The 6,317-nt window shown below is 32.0% G+C and overlaps 1 pseudogene across 1 annotated transcript in view; it reads left to right on the forward strand.

Moving 5' to 3' along the window:
- LOC108538761 (cyclin-dependent kinase 7 pseudogene) overlaps positions 1–3,090 on the forward strand; it is a 13,791-nt pseudogene extending 10,701 nt beyond the window's left edge. The window contains exon 2 of the transcript XR_001888184.1: positions 2,075–3,090. The product of XR_001888184.1 is annotated as a cyclin-dependent kinase 7 pseudogene (transcript). The remainder of the gene's footprint in view (positions 1–2,074) is intronic.
- Positions 3,091–6,317: the final 3,227 nt, after the last annotated feature.

The raw sequence follows: 6,317 nt of genomic DNA on the forward strand, positions 1-6,317 counted from the left end.
AAAAAAAAAAAAAAAAAAAAAAAAAAAAAAAAGAAAATAAAGGTGTTGCCACTAAGAGAGAAGCAGGCAACCTCCATACACCCCTGATACCAGTTTGGCTGCCATTGGAGTAGCAGGAGATGAGAAATGCTGTATTTCACTAAGAATAGAATAGAAAAGTTAAGTACATGATCTTACACTGATGAAAAAGCAAGGTAGATCTTGGCTATCATGATGAGAGAGGAAGGAAGGATGAGAAGGCTAAAATAAGAAACTAGAAATCCCCTGGCACCTGCAAAAGCCTTGTACGTAGAAACAAGCTAATGCAGGCAGTATATTCTCTGGGAAAGGGGAAAGATACTGAATGGGGACCCACCCTGTGGCATGGGGATGCAAGGTCTGCTAAAAGGTGAAGATGGAGCAAAATACTGTTAAAACCCTCCAGCACCCTAGGTGCCTCCACCTAAGCACAAGGTAGTAGTAGTCTATGACTGGAGGAATTTGAAGTCTATGGTTAATCAGAGGTAATTAGAACAACAACCACAATCAACTGAGTTCAGCTACTACTTAGACTGACCTAACCTTCATATTAACGAACTGCCATAAGAAGTGTGCCCATTTCCTGTTGCAAATTTACCTCACTCTCAATTTTTCTTTAGCCATGATGTCTACATTCAGTGTGTTATTATATGATACACACAAACAATAACAATGACTATGACAAATTACCCATTATCAAGAGATAAAGGAGTCAACAGAATCAAACCAAGATGTGATGAGATCATGGTACTTTAGATGAAGTATTTCAAAACAACTATGTTAAATATGTTAAAGAGTGTAGTAAAAAAGGTTAACACATGTATGAACAAATGAGAAATTTCAGCAGGTATATAGAAATTTAAAAAGAAATCAAGTGAGAATTCTAGAAATTTTTTAAAAACATGCTAAACAGAGAAGAAGAATTTATTTGATAAATTTTTTGCTGAATGACTTATCAACAGTCTGGATATAGCAGTGAAAGGAATTGTTGAACTTTAAGTTAGACCAATGCAAATTATCCAAACTAAAAAAGAAAAAAAAATGAAGAAACAATAATAGCAAGAGAATAGAATATTCAGTAGCCATAGAATAATATCAAATAATCTAACATACATATAATTGAGGTTTTATGAGGAGAAGAAAGAGACTATGGCACAGAATATATTCAAAAAGATAATAGTAAATAATATTCCAAAATGAATGAAAGAGAGCAAACAGCAGATTTAAAAAGCCAGGGTTTAAAGCAGAAGAAATAATTAAAAAAAATACTTGGGCACATCAAAGCTAAACTTCTGAAAACCAAATATGAAGATAAAATCTTAAAAGCATCCAAAGGAAAAAAAAAAAAACACGATTACATATAGAAAACCAAAGATAAGAATGTCAGCAATCTTCTTGTAAGAGACTAAATAAGGCAGAAAGCAATAAATCAATATCTTTAAAGTACAAGAAAAAAACTGTTAACTCGCTCAAAATGTTATACCCTACAAAACTATCTTTTAGCAATGAAAATAAAATAGAATACTTTTTAAGTAGACAAAAGATGAGAAAATTCATTGGCAGTGAAGTTTTGTACTATAAGAAATGATAAAGTTTTATAGGCAGAAGGATTGTGATACATGATAAATATCTGGATCTATACAAAATATTGATAAAATGTTCTAAATAGTAAAGATGTGAGAATATAAAATTCATTTAAAATACTTCTGAAAGATAATTGAGTGAAGAAAAATAGTAACAGTACAGTGGGGAGACTGTAACATAATTAGGAGTAAAACATAACAAAATAATAGCACAAAGAATTAGTGGAAGGAAGTGATGTGTGGCTGTTAAAACATATTGAAATGATATATTCCTAAAATTTAGACTGTAAGAACTTAAACATGTATATGGTAAATCCTAGAAAAATAGTAAAAACAATTCAGAAAGCTCTGTCTTATAGGCCAATAGTGATGATAGAATTGAATAATTAAAATGCTCACTTAACACAAAAGGATAGTAGAAAAGGAAGAGAAAAGAATATATAGATACTAATGCGATGGAGCCTGGTGGACAGAAGTGGCTGTTGGAGGCTTTAAGTTTGCCACAGTTTACAAGGCCAGAGATAAGAATACCAACCAAATTGTCGCCATTAATAAAATCAGACTTGGACATAGATCAGAAGCTAAAGATGGTATAAGCGGAACAGCCTTAAGAGAGATACAATTATTACAGGAGCTAAGTCATCCAAATATAATTGGTCTCCTTGATGCTTTTGGACATAAATCTAATATTAGCCTTGTCTTTGGTTTTATGGAAACTGATCTAGAGGTTATAATAAAGGATAATAGTCTTGTGCTGACACCATCACACATCAAAGCCTGCATGTTGATGACGCTTCAAGGATTAGAATATTTACATCAACATTGGATCCTACATAGGGATCTAAAACCAAACAACTTGTTGCTAGATGAAAATGGAGTTCTAAAACTGGCAGATTTTGGCCTGGCCAAATCATTTGGGAGCCCCAGGAGAGCTTATACACATCAGGTTGTAACCAGGTGGTATCGGGCCCCTGAGTTACTATTTGGAGCTAGGATGTATGGTGTGAGTGTGGACATGTGGGCTGTTGGCTGTATATTGGCAGAGTTACTTCTAAGGGTTCCTTTTTTTGTCAGGAGATTCGGACCTTGATCAGCTAACAAGAATATTTGGGTACACCAACTGAGGAACAGTGGCCGGACATGTGTAGTCTTCCAGATTATGCGACATTTAAGAGTTTCCCTGGAATCCCGTTGCATCACATCTTCAGTGCAGCAGGAGACGACTTACTAGATCTCATACAGGGCTTATTCTTATTTGATCCATGTGCTTGAATTACGGCCACGCAGCCACTGGAAATGAAGTATTTCAGTAATCGGCCAGGGCCAACACCTGGATGTCAGCTACCAAGACCCAACTGTCCAGTGGAAACCTTAAAGGAGCAATCAAATCTGGCTTTGGCAACAAAAAGGAAAAGAACAGAGACCTTGGAACAGGGAGGATTGCCCAAGAAACTAATTTTTTAAAGAGAACACTGGACAACATTTTACTACTGAAGGAAATAGTCAAAAAGGCAAATAATGGAAAAATAGTAAACATTGAGTAAATGCTGTAGAAGTGAATTTGTAAATATTCTACACATGTAAAATATATAAAACTATGGGTTATTTTTATTAAATGTATTTTAAAATAAAAAAAGAATATATATCACACATTTGTAAAAACAAATTGGTAAATTTAAAGCCAATCATATTGGTAACTATATTAAATGTAAATTGTGTAAATTTGTCAGTTAAGAGCTAGCTATTGCCAAACTGAATTAACAAGAGCAAGACAAGTATATTCTATCTACAAGAATCTCACTTTAAATATATAGCTATAGATACATTCAAAATTAAAGGATGGAGAAAGGTATACCATGTAAACACTTGTCAAAAGAAGCTGAAGTAGGTATATTAGCATTACATAAAGTAGACTTGAGAACAGGAAAGATTACAAGAGACATAAAGGGATATTACATAGTAATAAAGGGATAATTTAATCTAGGAAAAATAGCAATTCTATATGTATATTCTTCTAATGTTAGAGTTTCAAAATATATAAATAACTGATAGAACTGAAAGGATAAAGGGACAAATCCACAATTATAGTTGGAAAACTCAAAATTCCTGTTTTTATAAATAATACATGTGGACAAAAAATCAGTTAGAAGACTTAGAATGTACTGTCAACCATTTTTACTTCATTTACTTCATTGGTAAAACATTAGAATATTTTCCGTAGACTATTTTCCAACAAACAATAGGAAAAATTCTTTAAAGTTTACATGGAACTACTTAGTGTAGTTAACATTAAGATAGAGTATTTTCTGTGCCATTAATAATGCTTCAAATATTAAAAATTGAAATCGCCAGGTGCAGTGGCTCATGCCTGTAATCCCAGCACCTTGGGAGGCTGAGGCAGGCAGATCATGAGGTCAGGCATTCAAAACCAGCCTGGCCAACATGATGAAACCCCATCTCTACTAAAAATACAAAAGTTACTCAGGCGTGGTGGTGAGCACCTGTAGTCTCAGCTACTTGGAAGGCTGAGGCAGGAGAATCGCTTGAACCTGGGAGGCGGAACTTGCTGTGAGCCCAGATTTGGCCACTGCACTCCAGCCTGGGTGACAGAGTGAGACTCTGTCTCAACAACAGCAACACAAAATTAAAATCATACAAAATACATATTCAGACCAAAATAAAATCAAACTAGAATTTGATATCAGAAAGATACCTGGAAAATCCCTAAATATTTGGAAATTAAACAAAATATTAAACATTGCATAGGTCAAAAAAATCACAGAAAAATTAAAAAATATTTTGAATGGAATGAAAATAAAGCATATTAAATTTGGGGTAACATAACCAAAGAGCTGCTTAATTGCAAATGTATAAAATCAAATGCTTATATTAGAAAATATTTTAAAAGGGCTAAAACTAATAATCTAACCTCCATTTAAGACTCTGTAAAGACAAGGGTAAATTAAAACTAAACAAACAGAAGGAATAAAACCAATAGGAAAAAAATAATAAAACTACAAGCTGCTTGTCTGAAAAGATTATTAACATTGGTAAGCTTTTAGACAGACTAAGTAAAAAAGAGAAAAGATAGAAATGGCCAATATCAGAAATAAAAGAGGTTTCATTACTACAGAACCTATGGACATTAAAAAGGTAAAGAGGAAATATAAACAAGTTTGTGGTCATAAATTCAATGTTAGATAAAAGAGAAAAAAGTTCTTAAAAGTTAGAAGCTTCCAAATATCACTCAAGAAGAAATAGATAACCTTAATATTTCTGTGTCTATAAAAGACATAGAACTTAAAAAACCTTTCAACAAAGTTCTGGGCCCACACGACTTGACAGGTAAATTCTACTAAACATTTAAGGAAGAAATAACACAAAATTTATGCAAACTCTTCCAGAAAAACAAGAGCAAATAAACTTCCCAATTCATTTTATCAAGTTAATATTATCTGATATCCTGATACAAAAATTATACAAATACATTATAGGATAAGAAGACCACAGAACAGTATCTCTCATAAATATAGAAAAAAATGCTTAATAAGGTATTAGTCAAATCTTGTGATATAAAAAATAGCAGTACATAATTATCAATCTAGGTGTATCCCAAGAATGCAAGGTTGGTTGAACCTTTAAATAGCAGATGGCATAATTTACTATATTAAAAAACTAAAAATAGTAATAACATTATGCTAATGGAAATAGAGATAGTATCATATTAATGGATGCAGAAAAGGATATAAAGTCAATCTATAAAAATTAGCTATATTTCTATAATAATAGCAACTAACCATTGAAAATTGAAATAAGAAAAATGCCATTCATAACATAAAAACCCATCACATAATTAAGAGTAAAATTATATATATATTCATATACATATATGTGTGTGTATATATATACACACATATTTATGTATATATAGAAAGAGATAAATGCAAGGCTATTATACTAGAAATCACAAACATTATGCAGCAAAATAAAGACATAAATCACCGGAGAGAAATATTGTTGTTATGGATCAGAAGATTCAATATTGATATAATCCCAATTATCTCCTAATCCATCAAACTTCAATTGGGCATTTTCTTGGTAGAAGTTGACAAGATGATTCCAAAATTAACATGAAAATTAAAGGACCTAGATTAACCCAAATAATTTTAAATATACAAAAATTTAGAGGTCGCACACTATCTGATTTCAAAACTTGCTGTAAAGTTAACCTAAATGACACAGGGTAGTGTTTATTTAAGGATAAATGTATTGAGCAATGGAATAGAATTGAAGCCAGAAGTAGATCCACACATATATGGTTAACTGATTCTTTATAAAGCTGCCAAAGTAATTTATTGGAAAATGAGTAGTTTTTTTTAACACATAGGATTGAAATAACTGGAATCTAGATGTTACATAATGAAATTCAACACCTATCTCACACCATATTAAGAAAATGAGATTGAAATAGATTGTAAGCCTTAATGAAAATTCTAAAACTTAAAAAAACTCTACATAAGAAAACATAAGAGAAAATCTTTTCTGCCTTAAGTTCATCAGAGATTTCCTAGATAGGACACACCCATACACAGACACACAGACACACAGACACACACACACACACAACCATAAATTACAAAAGGAAAATTAATAAGTTGGACTTTACATAATGAAAACATTTGTTTTTTGAATGACACTATTTAAATAGTGAAAATT

The sequence above is a fragment of the Rhinopithecus bieti genome, unplaced genomic scaffold (assembly GCF_001698545.2).
Source record: "Rhinopithecus bieti isolate Rb0 unplaced genomic scaffold, ASM169854v2 scaffold_15113, whole genome shotgun sequence".
NCBI lineage: Eukaryota > Metazoa > Chordata > Mammalia > Primates > Cercopithecidae > Rhinopithecus > Rhinopithecus bieti.